The following is a 16,964-nucleotide window of genomic DNA, read 5'->3' as shown; positions in this document are numbered from 1 at the left end:
CCCAAAATCAAATAAAATTTCACTCTTTTTCTTACATCATTGTATTATAAAATGTTCTCAATTATATTATTTTTTAATTTCACCAACAAAAATGTTATGGACATTTGTTTTCTGTCTTGTTACATGAGTTATTTAATATCCTTAGATTCTCTAATATTCTTGATTTATTCTCTTGACCTACAAGCTTAATATTACTATCTGACTCTTGTTCTCATTAAACTTAGTTTTAACAGGTCTCAAAATTCTGTGACAGGTTTTTGGTTGTTTCCATTAAAATGTACTGATTTTAAAAAACTAATAACTTAAAACCACCACATATTAAAACAACCAAAATGAGTCCGTAAAACATTCTTCTTTTTTTCTGAAGGTTTTTATTATGCATTCTTATCATTAACCAGTCTTTTACTATTAAACTTAAATGGCCAATTGAAGCAAAAAGTTCTGAGATTATTCTTTTACCACTGATTAAGCCTGGGGTGGCAGGTATTAGGAATAATATTCAGACTTGGTGGCAGACTTGGTGACTTTGCCAGCTTCAGCAGGCTTCTTGTCCACTGCTTTGATGACACCAATAGTAACTGTCTATCCCATATCACGAACAGGCAAATGACCCAGAGGAGAATAGTCAGAGAGGCTGTCAAAACACGTAGTCTTGTCAGAAATCATATCAACAATGGGAGCACCATCAGATTTCAAGAATTTAGGGCCATCTTCCAGCTTATTACCAGAATGATATTCAATCTTTTCCTTCAGCTTAGCAGACTTGCAAGCAATGTAAGCTATGTGGCAATCCAGTACAGGGGCATAGAAAGTACTGATTTGGCCTGGGTGATTTAGGATAATCACTTGAGCAGTGAAACCAGCTGCTTCCATTTGTGGATCATTTTTGCTGCCACCAGCAACATTGTCACAACAAATATCTTTGACAGAGACATTCTTGACATTGAAACCCATATTGTCCCCAGAAAGAGCTTCACTAAAAGCTTCATGTTGCATTTTAGCAGACTTTACATCAGTTGTAACATTGACTGGAGCAAAGATGACCACCATGCTGGACTTGAGAACATCAGTCTCCACTCAGCCCACAGGGACAATACAAATACCACCAATTTTGTAGACATCCTGGAGAGGCAGATAGACAGGCTTGTTAGTTGGATGAGTTGGTAGTAGGATGCAAACCAGAGCTTCAGGCATTGTGGTTCCATGGCATTGACATCTTTACAGGTGACCCTCCATCCCTTGAACCAAGACATGTGAAGACTTGGTTCTTATATAGTCGGGGTTCTTTAGATGGACAGGGCTAATAGGATAGATGATGCCCACATGTTGTGGGTGGGACCTGGTAGAAGGTGGTCAAACCATGGGGGTGGGTCTTTCCCATGCTGTTCTTGTTATGGTGAGTGGGTCTCACAAGATCTAATAGTTTTATAAGGGGGAATTTTCCTGCACAAGCTCTCTCTCTTTGACTGCTACCATCCATGTAAGACTTGACTTGCTCCTCCTTGCCTTCCACCACGATTGTGAGGCCTCCCAGTTGCTTGGAACTGTAAATCCATTAAACCTCTTTCTTTCATAAATTTCCCAGTATCAGGTATGTCTTTACCAGCAGTGTGAAAATGGACTAATATTGACGTATATATGAAAGAGGGTTTATTAAGGAGTATTGATTCACATAATCACAGGGTGAAGTCCCACAATAGGCCATCTGCAATTTGAGGAGCAAAGAAGTCAATTCAAGTCCCAAAACCTCGAAAGTAGGAACGCTGACAGTGCAGCCTTTAGTTTGTAGCTGAAGGCCCAAGAGCCACTGCAAACCACTGGTGTAGGTCTAAGATTCCAAAAGCTGAAGAACTTTGAGTCTGATGTTAGAGGGTAGGAAGCATCAATCATGAGAGAAAGATGGAGGCCAGAAGATTTAGCCAGTCTAGTCCTTCCACATTTCTCTGCTTGCTTTTATTCTAGCCAAGCAGGTAGCTGATTAGATGGTGCCACCCAGATTTAGGGTGGGTCTGCCTCTCTCAGTCCCTTGACTCAAATGTTAATCTCCTTTAGCAACAGCCTCACAGACATACCCAGAACAATAGTTTGCATCCTTCAATCCAATCAAGTAACACTCAGTATTAACCATCACAGTTCCAGCATGTTATTAACATTCCAACCAGAAACTAGCACAAATGCTACCATGGCAAGTTTGTAGCCAGTCTTTTTAATGTAAATGTTGACTTCCTTAATGATCTCCTCATATCTCTCCTGGCTATAGGGTGGCCCAGCAAAATCCATTTTGTTAAAACCAACAATTGTTTAACACCCAGAGTGTAAGCAAGAAGGGCATGATCATGGGTTGACCCATCCTTGGAGATAGCAGCTTCGAATTCACCAACACCAGGAGCAACAATAAGGACAACACAGTCTGCCTGAGATCCTCCTATAATCATGTTTTTGATAAAGCCTCTGTTTCCTGAGGTGTCAATGACAGTGACATAGTACTTGCTGATCTCAAATTTCCACAGGGAGATTTCAATGGTGATATCACATTCATGCTCAGCTTTCAGTTTAACCAAGACCCAGACATACTTAAGGGAACCATTTCCCACCTCAGCAGCCTCCTTCTAAAATTTTTTAATGATTCTTTCTTTGGTCCTACCATATTTGGAGATCAGATGGCCAGTAGTCATGGACTTGCCCAGATCTATGTGTCCAATGACAATTATGTTGTTATAAATCTCTTCCTTTCCCATTTTGGCTTTTAGGGGTGGTTTTAACAGCACATGTTCTGGAGGCAAGTGTGTTGTGAAAAACCTGCTAATTCTTCACAGAAAAAGATTGCCGACTTTTAAACCAAATTATAAAGTTAACAATTTCCAACATATCCTGCATAGAATTTACTTGTAACCCCTACTTCACATGTTTTATCATTTCATCTCACTATGTTCTTCTTACCAGTGAACTATAATGTGATATCATCCATATAATTGATAAATATAGTCCTCAGAAGTATGGCAAAATGATTACATTCTTTCTTAGTACAATTAGCAGAGTTGGAAAGTTGCTCTAACCCTAAGGCAGGATGAAGAAAGCGTACTGCTGTGCCAATAAAGTAAAAGTAAACTGTTCATTAACTCAGAGAAAAAAAAAACACATGAAGTCACATAGACACCATCAGCTATATTTACTTTGCTTTCCAAATATACAACATGTGAAATAGCATCTGCAATTGCAGTCATCTCCTGATAAAGTGTATTTTAATCTACTTTCCTACAAGATTTTCCTATCTTCTTTACAGGTCAAATTGTCAATTTAAGTGGGTGTATAAAAATATCATTTTTACATCCATTTTTTAAGAAGTTAATGGTGACACTAATGGTTCCTCTAGGGATTGGGTATTGACTTTGATGTACTTTTTGAGTAAAAATAGAATATTCTAGGAGCTGGCCAATTTTTACTGTAAGAGCCTTTATTAGTTCAAGAGTCAATGTGGTGATGCTGTTGCTGAATATATTTATTCCTGATATTAACTCAGCAGCTAAATAAATAACTATAGAAACATTTTTCCCAGACCTACCAGGCCCATTGTGAAACACAGATTGGGTCAAAAACTCCATTTACTTGAATAATTTAATTTCCCCTCTTTTCTTTGACTGGTACTCCTCAATGGCATTCTAAAACTGTTCATCTGCTTTTTAATTTCAGAAAAAAAAATCTTATATATATATGAAGGCCTGGGTATATCACTTTTCACAGTCCAATATTACTTTGGCTACAGGTTTGCAGAAAGACAAGAGAAATATTTGAAATATGTGTATGTATATGCAGTGGGTCTTCCCCAAGTGTTCCTGGTTACTTTCCTATTAGAAAACTCTGTAGACTCCCCATCTTTTTCAGTCCTAGATATTGCATGATCAATTAATTATCTCGAAAGTTTGGAAAATTCAAACCATTCTGATTCCTTGGGTCATATCCTATCTTGGTAACATGCTCACGTAGCCTGTAGTAATTAAGTTAACATTTTTACTGAAATTAGTAGTTCACTTTATTGGCAGCATCTCCTACCTTTTTCCTCCTTTCAAGTCTAGGAAAAACAGCCACTACACAGTTATTTAAGAAAGGTAATGCCTTCCTTGTCAATTTATGTCTTGGTGTTTTGGTGAAAGAAAAACATGTGTGTCTTTTCTTCCTAAATATTAGATTACTTCCTCTACCTTATACATAATAATTTCTAGGATCCCAAGCTTCATTCAGTACAGTACAGGCTCCTATTTAGTCTAGTTTTAGTTAACAAACCAAGCTTCTCTCATCTACTCAAGCACAGGGTATAGCATTTTTTAAGAACCCAAAATTAATAAATTCAGCCATGTTTTCTTCTCCCTGGTATAGTCCCTCAGTGGCTATTGCACCACAAGCTCTCCAGCTTTGGGCTGGTATGTTTTTAAAAGTTTTATAAAGTTTTTCATGTGTAACCCTTTCCTCTGAGGTTTAAATTTATGATTGTAGGGTATTCTGACACTAGTTATAGAAAAGGACAGTGATAGTTAATAGGGATCAGAAATGAGAATTTGCATCTGCCTGCAAGAAAATAAGCTCATGAATTTAATGCAGGATGTTTGAACAAACACAGACCAGGTCATGAGACCAACGAAGATGGATGGATTCTACTGATATAAAAAGTTCTGGGAAATTTTGGAGTTTGAGGCACTCACATGTATCTGAAGACTCCAAAATACTTTATTCCATATCACTATGTTCTACTTTTTTCAAATAAGTTCTGACTTTCAGAAGAAACACATGGAGATTGTAAACCTAGTCTAGGTTAAAATTCCAGAAATAAAAAAAAAAATCAGATTCCATACATGAGAAATATCTACATAAACCCTGTGGCTATTAGAAATTATTTTAGGAATAGTCATAGAAAATCTCTGGTATAGTGCCTTTCTTAAATAAACATAATCCTATCAATTTATTTCAAATTTAAAGCTCTGATTCTATGATTTACTCTCCAATAGAGTTTTCAGGAACTACCTCACTCGATAGTCTTGTATAACTTATACATACTGTAATATGCTACAGCAACCATCATTTGATCTGTTCCCAATATTTTAATGGAGTAATGAATTAAAAATGTGTCCTGTCTAATGGTAACCTGCTCCACACTGTCTTCAAATCTAACTAGATCAAATAATAAATCCCTTATTACCAACTAGAGGTCTGTTTGTCGTAATGCCTTTTGGTATCAAATATTGCATTGGCTCACTGTAACAGAAAACGCTCTGGCTATTTTAAACAGCAAAGAGTGTTATACAGGAATTGGTGTTTTCAAAATTATTCATAGAATTAAAGAACTTCTCTATAATGTACTTCCAGAAATTACTTTCAGGACCATACTGTAAAACCAGCTCACCAAGGGGATTCCTACTTCCACTACAATCAAGCATCCTTTGTCTCAGCTTCTGAATTCAAGATCCCACAATCTTGCTATAACTGAAGGTCAGAAAACTACCCCCACAATCATTTATTCTACCCCCACAATCATTTATTCAGTGAATATTTATAAAATCTCTATTAGGAAGAACCACTACTGTGGGGAATGCTTAGTAGATAGAAGGCAGAAGAAGATATGAGATTCTGGCATGATAAGCTCAAGAAAAGAATGTGAGAGGCCGGGCGCAGTGGCTCACACCTGTAATCCTAGCACTTCGGGAGGCCAAGGTGGGTGGATCACCTGAGATCAGGAGTTCAATACCAGCCTGGTCATCATGGTGAAACCCCATCTTTATAAAAACGTAAAAATAATAAAAAATAAATAAATAATTAAAAAAAAGAATGTGAGAGTACTAAGTATAGAAAGGGACTACAGAAACACTGAAAACAAACTTTATAAAATGTTTGATTTTGTAAGGAAAAACTTCTTTTCTGAGTACCTGGTTTACATGGCAGAAAATTGACAAACCATTGAGAATGTTTATATTTCTTAAATAAATATAATCCCATCAATTTATTTCATAGTGACATTTCATTTTTTTTATAAAAATTGCTAGTAGAATTTTTAGATTAGACAATATGGCAAATAGAAAAAACAAAATATTAGTTTTCATTTTTTTTGCTTCTCCACAAGCATTTTACCAGGCTCCCATTTTTTTTCACTGAGTAGTAAATGGATGTATACACAAACATTTCAATAAGAAGCTGGAATTCTAAAACCAAAGCAAAGAATTAATATAACTCAATAAGTCAAGAAAAACAAACAAACATGGCAATCAGAAAGAACTTAAAAACCCACTCAAATTATCCAACAAGGTTAGTACCAAGGGCAGGGACATTTTTTTACAGTGCATACAAGTCTGTGTGTGTTACTTTTCTCATGAACTATTTCAATCAATTTTTTTCTTTTGACAATGAAGATTAACCCCAGCAAAGCATCTTAGTTGACACGTTACTTGGATAGCCTTAATGAAAATATCTATTGGACCATAAATGAATTAAAAAGATATTAAGGAAGAGAGAAACCAAGTGGTTAATTTTCTGGGTTAATTTTAAGTTCCCTGGAAAACATCATTTTCTAGGTTATTCCTTTTCCTTTTTTCAAAACTTTTTGGTGGAAAAAAATGCTATTTCCAAATATTAAGCTTTCTCTTCATCTTAATACCTTGCCAATCAGTATCCTGAGATGACTAAAAAAATTAGTTTGAATTTAGATTGCTATTAAGCACAGTGTAAATCAAAATTCAACTAAAATGTCCTGTTTTAATCTTTATCTCCTGCTACAGTTTTTGGTGTGTTACTATTCTTTTGTACTTTTAAATAACACTTTACTTAACAATAAAGAAACAACAAATACATTATAATGCCTTAGTTTAAAAAAAAAAGAAAAGAAAAACTGTCCAACTGTCCACATTGTATTCTACTGCTAAATATCCATCCAGACACATCAAAAACTTTTCTACTTAATTAATAGAAATGAGCTAATTTTAAAATTAGATAATTTAGGTTACAACAACATTTTGTCAATTTTATTTTGTAAATAAGAAATTAGTAACACTCATTTTTGAAATTGAGAATGTCATGAGCTTTCATTTGACTTTTTAAACATTTTTATCTGTGACAGAAGGAGTTGACGGTGGCAGTAAACAAATATTGAACTTCTTTTCAAGTTGTTCTTTTCCCAGATGACTCTTTTTAATGAAATTTAGCCATCTGGGAAGTTTGCTCTCTGTAACGTTCCTCTATATGGAGAGCATGCCAGTGAAATTCAGCAAAAATCTAAGTCATAAAAAGAGCAAGTAATTCTACTGCTAATGAAGCCAGAGATATCACTTTTGGGACTGAACTACAGAGGAATTAAAATTCCCCTCACCAATCTGAGTTTTATCAGTTATAAAAAATTGTAATTTTAAAAAAATAGTCATGCAATGTATATAGTAAAGATGATTTCTCTAGTTTAAAGAATGATTTTGTTTGTGTGGAATGAATCAGAAGGTGAGTTTTTAAGGTCATCTAATAGAGAATCATTTTTAACATAATACTTTGTTCGTATTAAAATAGTATGACACATTTGGCAGTACTGTTAGGAGATAATTTGGCAATCTCTTCATTGAAAGTTGCTCCTCTCATAAAAATGGGCACCCAGAGAGATATTTATGCATACTCCAACTTTGCTTATATGCAAATAATTACTGTAGAGAACTGCATCACCAACTTTTTAAAGTAGACAATGATGTAAGTCCACAAAATCTAGCAATGGTGGGCATAGTTTGAGGAAGAAAGGCAAAATAGCAGTGAGGTACTTAGAAGTGAAAATCCATTTTGTCAGAACCACTATTGCCTACCTAATATCTATGCTCCCGTTCATTTTTACAGACTTTGTACGTACTGTCAATATGCCAACTAAAATCAATATTTATCAGCCTCTCTTGCATCTATGGTGGCCATGTGTATTAGTCTGTTTTCACACTACTATAAAGATAATATCTGGGACTGGATAGTTTATTTTAAAAAGAGATTTAACTGACTCACAGTTCTGCATGGCTGGGAAAACCTCAGGAAATATAATTATAGCAGAAGGTGAAGGGGAAGCAAGGCATGTCTTACATGGCAGCAGGTGCAAGAGAGAGTACAGGAGAAATACCAACACCTATCAAACAACCAGATTTCATGAAAATTCACTCACTATCACATAGCGGGAAACACCTCCACGATCCAATCCCCGCCCACCAGGTTTCTCCCTCAACATGTGGGGATTACAATTTCAGAAGAGATATGGGTGGGGACACAGAGCCAAGCCATATTATTCCACCCTGACTCTCCCAAATCTCATGTCATTTTCACATTGCAAAATTAATCATGCCTTCCCAGAAGTCCCACAAAGTCTTAACTCATTCCAGCACCTTAACTCAAAAGTCCAAGTCCAAAGTCTCATGTAAGACAAGTCATGTCCCTTCCACCTATGAGTCTGTAAAATAAAAAATAAGCCAGTTACTTTGAAGGTATGATGGTGGTACAGGCATTGTGTAAATGGTTCCATTCCAAATAAGAGAAATTGGCCAAAACAAAGGATTTACAGGCCCCATGCATGTTCGAAACCCAGCAAGGCAGTCATTAAATCTTCAAGCTCTGAAATAATCTCCTTTGACTCCATGTCTCACATCCAGGCATGCTGATACAAGAGGTGGGCTCCCATGGCCTTGGGCAGCTTTGCCTATGTAGGTCTTCAGGATACAGCCCCTGAAGCTGCTTTCACAGACTGGCATTAAATGTCTATGTCTTTTCCAGGAGCACAGTACAAGCTGTCAGTAAATCTACCATTCTGGGATCTGGAAGACAGTGGCCCTCTTCTCCCTGCTCCACTATGCTGAGCCCCAGAAAGTACTCTGCATGGGGGTTTCAACTCCACATTTTCCTTCTGCACTGCCCTGGCAGAGGTTTTCCATGAGGGTTCCACCCCTGCAGCAGACTTCCACCTGGACATTCAGACATTTCTATACCTTTTCTGAAATCTAGTTGGAGGCTCCCAAAGCTCAACTCTTGTCTTCTGTATGCCAGCAGGCCCAACACCATGTGGAAGCTACCAAGGCTTTGAGCTTGCACCCTTTGAAGCAATAGCTCAAGCTGTACCATGACCCCTTTTAGCCATGGCTTGAGCTGGAGGGGCTAGGACACAGGATGCCAAGTCCTGAGGCTGCACAGAGCAGTGGGGCCCTGTGTCTGGCCCACAAAACCTTTTTTTTTTAAACCTAGGCCTCCAGACCTGTGATGGGAGGGGCTGCTGTGAAGATTTCTGACATGTTCTGGAGATATTTTCCCCATTGTCTTGGCTATTAACATTTGGTTCCTTGTTACTTACGCAAATTTCTGCAACCAACTTGAATTTCTCCCCAGAAAATGGGTTTTTTTCTTTTCTACCAAATGGTCAGGCTGCAAACTTTCCAAACTTTTATGTTCTGCTTCCTATTTAAATATAAGTTCCTCATCTCTATCTGAGACCACCTCAGCCTGGATTTCATTGTTCATATCAGCATTTTGGTCAAAAACCATTCCATACATTTTTGGGGTTTTGTTTGTTTGTTTGTTTTTGAGACAGAGTCTTGCTCTGTTGCCCAGGCTAAAGTGCAGTGGCACATTCTTGGTTCACTGCAAACTCCCACCTCCCAGGCTCAAGCAATTCTCCTGACTCAGCCTCCCAAGCAGCTGAGATTACAGGCATGTGCCACCACACCAAACTAATTTTTTTATATTTTTAGTGGAGACAGGCCAGGCACTCAAACTCCTGACCTTGTAATTCACCCACCTCAGCCTCCCAAAGGGCTTCAATTACAGGCATGAGCCACCACATCCAGCCCATTCAACAAGTCTCTAGGAAGTTCCAGACTTTCCCACATCTCCTGTCTTCTTCTGAGCCCTCCAAACTGCTCCAACCTCTACCTGTTATCCAGCTCCAAAGTAGCTTCCACATTTTCATGTTATCTTTATAGCAGTACCCCACTTTGGTGCCAATTCTCTGTATTAGTCAATGTTCACACTGCTATAAAGATACTACCTGAGCCTGGGTAATTTATAGAGAAGAGGCGTAATTGACTCACAGTTCTGCATGGCTGGGGAGGCCTCAGGAGACTTACGATTATGGCAGAAGGCAAAGGAGAAGCAAAACATGTCTTACATGGCAGCAGGCAAGAAAAAGAGCTCAGGGGACATACCAGACACTTACCAAGCAACCAAATCTTGTGAAAACTCACTCATTATCATAAGAACAGCATGAAAGAAACTACCCCTATGACCCAATCTCCTCCCACCCTGTCCCTCCCTTGACATGTGGGGGTTACAATTCAGATTACAATTCCAGATGAGCTATGGGTGGGGACGCAGAGCCAGACCACATCACCGTGTTACACATTGTTGCTCAATGAGATACAAGCCATGTTTGGCTCAGGGTACCTGGAAATGTTTTGTATTACTAAAACAACATTTTCATGCTCTTTCTTGTTTTTTTATTTTTCTCTATGCCTGGAATGTGGTCTGGAATTACAGCAACCATCATAAAACCATCAGAATAAAAGCCACATACCAATGGGATAAAGCTATAGAAAGACTAAAACATGGATGGTCTGATTGAACTGCCACCTCAGACCTGGACCACTTGCCTCAAAAAAACTTACATTATTCTAGAACAAATTCCTTTTTGTCTAAGCCACTGTAGCTAGAATTCTGTAACATCATGCCAAATGCAATCCCTAAGTGATAACCATTCCTCGTGTAACTCCTAAAAAATTATAACAAACACCTTGAACGTGGACAACTGCTCATGCAGGCATCCATCATGCATCTTACATCCCATTGGTGGAAGAAAAGTCTACATAAAAATATTATGAACTTTTGAATAGTATTATCTGCTGATTTTTGTCAAAAATGTTATAAAATCCTTTAATAAACAATGTAGTCTGCCCCTTCCTCTGGGAGCTCTGTCCTAAATGCCTATTAATCATAGACTAGATAAAGAAAATGTGGTACATATACAGCATGGAATACTATGAGGCCATAAAAAAGAATGATGGAGTTGGAAGCCACTTCCTCAGCAAACTAACACAGGAACTGAAAACTAAATACCACATGTTCTCATTTATAATGGAAGCTAAGTGATGAGAAAGCGTGGGCACATTGAGAAGAACAACACACACTGGGGCCTTTCAAAATGTGGAGATTGACAGAAGGGAGAGGATCAGGGAAAATAACTTATGGGTACTAGGCTTAACACCTGGGTAATAAAATAATCTGTACAACAAACCCCATAACACAAGTTTACCTATGTAACAAACCTGAACTTAAAATAAAAGTTAAATGAATAAATACAGTAGGATAAGTTAATATAGAGTGAGAGTGCCTCCCATGAGCTGCCTAAGGTGCACCATGCACAATGAACATGTCCAGGACTTTATGTCTGGAATGTGGTCTGGAATTGTAGCAACCATCATAAAACCCCTTCATACAGAAAGTTTTTGGCTCCCATAGAGTCAAAGAAAGAAAGAAAAACCCTTAAAAACCATCTTAAATAGTCAGAGGTGACATTCCTTTCACTCTTTTTCACAAAATCCTTCTTCAGTTAATTTCTTACTCTTTCTTCATATACATGTGACAATCATCTAGATCTCAGAAGCTCTGAGAGTCTGTCCTAACAATAATAATGCAAATGCTTCTCAGAAGTCCTGGGAATGTTCATCATGGATGATGACAGCTAAAAGGCAAATAGCTCAACTTCCCAAGTAGACAGATGGGTATGTTATGATCTCTAATTCTCAGTCAGATTTGAATCAGTATTTTTTACTGCGTTGGCAGCAACCTTCCTTAAGTCATGTTTAAAACTTCTCTTGCTTTTTTGTTTTTTGGAGTTTTTTTTTGTTTTTTGTTTTTTTGCCAATTCTGGAAAACAAATGCTTATAAACTATGTTACAATTCCTAAATAAAAGGCTATTCATTTACGGGTAGCCACATGTCTTTTGAACCATTAGATCAGCCTTACCCAAATTTGAGACATCTTTCTTCATAATCGATCAAATTATCAAATATACTTGTTATTGATTAACTTGACATGAAACAGTAAAAGCAAAGAAATTAACCTCTTAAGGAATATTTAAGAGTTATTCTTATTTGTGGGATTTTTGCTTTGAAAGTTTTTTTGTTTTTTTTTTTTTTTTTGAAACAGGTCTGGCTCTGTTGCCCAGGCTGGAGTGCAGTGGCATGATCTTGGCTAATTGCAAACTCCACCTCCTGGCTGAAAGGGTCCTCCTACCTCAGCCTCCCAAGTAGCTGGGATTACAGTGCATGCCACCACACCTGGCTAATTTTTGTATTTCAGTAGAGATGTGGTTTCATCATGCTGGTCAGGCTGGTCTTGAACTTCTGGACTTAAGTGATCTGCCTGAATTGACCTCCCAAAGTGCTGGGATTACAGGTATGAGCCACCACCCCCGGACTGCTTTGGTAACTCTAAAGGAAAAAACAGTACAATTTAAGCAGAAGCCTCAGCCATTTCCACAGGGAGCTCTATATCTGGGGATGTTCAAGGTGTTCTTACATTGAGGTGAGGACTGGGCTTTACTTCTACATTTACTAGTAATTGAATGCTGTCTGTCCCTAGACAAGGAAACCATCCTTGAGTGAGTCAGTTCTTACCATTTCGGGTAATTCTCAGAGCAGGAAGCAGCCATGATCCATCAATGGTTGACAACATGACCAGTAGTTGAGGGAATGAGGCCCTACACCTGAAGGAAAATCTGGAAAGAGTGCATTGGAGACCCTTCTTGTCAGTTGAAAACTTCTGGTAAACATTTATATAGGATACAGATCTCATCACACTCTGTGCCTTTACTAGATACCCCTCAACCCTTGTAAAGTTTACAATATTTGTTCTTTTCATATCCTTGACCATTCAACCAATATATTAGTCTCCGTTCTTGAATCTGTAGATTTGTATCTCAGGCCTGCTTCCCACTATAAGTTAATGACCAAAGGCGCAACCTGAAGTGTGTCTGTTTAAAGGATTTCCTCACTACTTTCTGGATCAACTCTGCTAACATACTATACAGTTACAGATAAAAACCAGTCCTTACTTGAAAGATGTTGGTGGAGGGAGAAGCAACTAAGCAGTAGAAAGAGTCTGAGTCATCTGATTTTATTTTTCTACCTTATGGATTTGCTAAGATCCAATCACCATTTCCACTTTACACTGGAATACTGCTGTGCATGTTGAACTCTATAGGTCTGTCAAACAAATAACCACCAGTTTAATACGGACATGATCACCTAACTTTTTAGCCTGCCAGAAGCTGCTTTACAGTTGGCTGGAGGGGATAGGAGAGAGGTTAGGAGTTTCTCTAAACTTGCAGAAGATGATGATAATGATGATCCATATCAAACAATATAAGAGGTAAAAGGAGTGATTGGCCAAGTGAGGCCATGTGTCAGATTGAAAGCATGGGTATAAAATTGTTTTGAATGCAGTCATCATGAATCTTTCACAGAGGACCAGGTCTCTCTGAGAAGTCCAGTTTTTCAAAAGGCTACACAGGAAGTGGAGAGGGAAAGTGGAGCAGTTGCATAGGGAGTCAGAACCACTGTGGTTATCCACAGGGCAGAGAAAGAAAGGAAACAAAATGTTTTTAATCCTTTCCTATCTAGGAACATTTATTAAGAGCTATGTGCTTGCCCGGTACTGGGTACCCTACACATTCTATCTCATCTAATGCACGCAACAAACCAGTTTTCATTAGTTGACCGGAAGTCATCCATAAATGGCTGAGATGAATTGGCAGTACAGACCCACCCACTAACTTTGAAGTCAACATTGCCCCTACAGGTGACTCTCCCATCCAGTTTTACCAATTTTATGATTTTACCCACAGGTAAAATATTTTTTAATCCTAAAAAACATTCCGTAAGAACTCTAGTTATCATCCAGTTATCTAGGTAAATCTAGAAAGGAGCCTGGGAAGCTCACTAAAGTAGACATGCCGAGTTAGAGAAAATCAAATTTTATCCCTTACTTCCTCTAGCTAAGAAAATGTTTAAGGCTCCTCAACAGGGAAAGAATTGGGATGCAAACCAGGAAAAAGTATTCATTGAGATCAGTAATGTGTCCAGCTGTTCCTCATACTTACGGCTTTCAAATTTGTCAGTGACATAGTTTGGACTAGGTTTGGAAATAATAGAGAGGAAATGTTCTAGCCTGGGAAAACATTTGTGGATTGAAAATTTTTTTTTTCTAAATAATCTACAAAAACAGTCCTACTTTTCAATGTTTTGAATGAATTGGCTTCAATCAATTCTTAAGACAAAACACCATCAATTGAAACATTATATTCTGTTTCTACAACAGAAAAAGGAATAGAAGATTTTAAAACATCAGTTTCATGGAATTTTACTGGAAAGGTAATTAATTCAATTTCTTGATTAATATGTTGAATCTGCACAAAGCATTATGCAGAATATTATTAAAGTGTTTGCTCTTTTTCTTTCTTGTTTGTTTGTTTTGAAATGGAGTTTTGCTCTTGTTGCCCAGGCTGGAGTGTAGTGGCACTATCTCGGCTCACTGCAACCTCTGCTTCCCGGGTTCAAGCAATTTGCCTGCCTCAGCCTCCAGAGTAGCTGGGATTACAGGCACATGCCACCATGCCTGGCTAATTTTTATTATTTTTTTAGTCGAGACGGGGTTTCACCATGTTGGCCAGGTTGGTCTCAAACTCCTGGCCTGGTGATCTGCCTGCCTTGGCCTCCTAAAGTGCTGGGATTACAGGTGTGAGCCACCATGCCTGACAGTTTGTTTCACTGTTGAACATGTAATTTAATTAAAGGATATTAGATATCTTTAAATATGCATTATTTTTCTTCTATTATGTTGACCGACTGTCCTAGGAGTAAGAAAAAATTTACCACATGCTAAGATGTCAGCCAGTGAAATCACACCCCCTCAATTTTTAACAAGGAATTTTCATATTTGTGGATCTAGCAGCCTGATTCAGAGACAAAGCCTACCTTCTGTATATGAGATGTTGGATGGACAGCCAATTGTAATGATTTAAGGACAATGAACAGTGGGACCAGTTATCTTCTTACTGAGACTCTTTACTTCCATGAGCTCCACCTGGTGGACTCCAGCCAAGATCTATAATGCTTTTGGCTGTGTTGGTGTTTTGATTTGAATTTGAATGTCTCCATACTAGGCAAGCCCTCTCTACTTTGGCACAATTCCTACCACTTCTTATTTTTTTTATATACTGATTCAAACAATGATACGACCTATTGGATTATAAAAGCAATCAACTTTGTACAGAAGATGCTTCAGATTTCAAGAACCCTCTGCTAAAAGTTTAAAGATAATTATATTTAGTTTGGCAAGTGTGCAGAAAAATGGCTATCCTTGTACATTTCAGCTAATAAGTCTTCTTATAAAGGAATGGAATTTGGATATAATAGCTGTCAAATTTTTAAAATTTGTACTTTGAAGCTATAATTCTAATTCAAGAAACTTTTTTCTAAAAAATATTCATGCAGATACAAAAACTTTTGTGTGCAAGAATGTGTTTGGCTGCATCACTCAAAGTAAAAAAAAAACCTGTAAGCAATCTAGATGTGCATTTATTCAACAGTGGTTATAGAAATCATGATACAGTTAGTATATATACATAAGAATATCTCACATATCACATATATTCACATATCATATGTATTAATATTTATGAATTTGTAGATTCATATATCATGTGTATATGAATGACATGTATACATAAAATGAATGAATAATGACCATACACACATATTTGCAAGGCAAGTGTTCAAGTCATACTGTTAAGTAAAAAAAAGCAAGTTGCAAATTACTCGTGTGAAACCATTTTAGAGAAAATAAAGTGTGTGTGCACATGTATGAAATTTATGTCTAAATTCATAAAAATGTAATAAGTATTTTTAGGAAACTGAGAGAGTGATTTTCCAATCACAATTATTGAACAAGGTATATAATTATATATTTTATTATATATTCTAACATATATAATTCTAAGCTGCTTGAATCAATGAGAAAAATTTCATAGATTGCTTATAATACAAAGGGGGAAGTTCTCCATTAAAATAAACACAATCCTTGAAAAAATACAATAAAATTCATTAATAACAAGTATTTTAAAATGCTTCTCAGCCCATACTGTTTGTGCCCTCTGCCTAAAACACTCTCCATAAATTGTTACGAATGTCTGCTTCTCCAACTAGTTATTACCTGCTAATTCTACAGGTCTCTCTCAGGTACTATCTTCTTATGAAAGTCTTCCCTAATCACCCCAGTCATATGTTCTCAGAGAAATGTATTATTCCATAGTACATGTGATGGTTAATACAATGAGTGTCAACTTCATTGGATTGAAGGATGCAAAGTATTAATCCTGTATGTGTCTGTGAGAGCATTCCCAAAGGAGACTAATATTTGAATCAGTGGTCTGGGGAAAGCAGACCTATCCTTAATCTGTTGGGACGCCATCTAATCAACTGCCAGCAAATATAAAGCAGGGAGAAAAATGTGAAAAGGTTAGACTGGCCTAGCCTCCCAGCCTACATCTTTCTTCCATGCTGGATGCTTCCTGCCCTTGAACATCGGACTCCAGGTTCTTCAGTTTTGGAACTCGGACTGGCTCTCCTTGCTCTTCAGACTGCAGCAGGCCTATTGTGGGACCTTTTGATTGTGTGAGTTAATATTTAATAAACTAATATATTTATATGAATATATATACATATACAGATACACACACACACACACACACACACACACATATATTCCATTAATTCTGTCCTTCTAGAGAATCCTGACTAATATAGTACACATGATTGTTTATACTTATATATTTATTTAGGATATTATTTATTTTATATACAATTCCTAGACAAAGCTATGAGCTCCATGAGGTCAGACATTGTATCTGTTTTTCTCACCATTAAAT

General features: G+C 37.3%; 1 pseudogene; it reads right to left on the bottom strand.

Annotated features, from left to right (window-relative positions):
- Positions 1-486: 486 nt before the first annotated feature.
- LOC105709560 (elongation factor 1-alpha 1-like) lies at positions 487-2,738 on the bottom strand (annotated as a pseudogene).
- Positions 2,739-16,964: the final 14,226 nt, after the last annotated feature.

Source organism: Aotus nancymaae, unplaced genomic scaffold (assembly GCF_030222135.1).
Source record: "Aotus nancymaae isolate 86718 unplaced genomic scaffold, 86718_ANA_hifiasm-v0.15.2.pri h1tg000040l, whole genome shotgun sequence".
NCBI classification, from domain to species: Eukaryota; Metazoa; Chordata; class Mammalia; order Primates; family Aotidae; genus Aotus; species Aotus nancymaae.
Note: the sequence above shows the minus strand (reverse complement) of the source record. Positions and strands in the feature narration are given on the sequence as shown.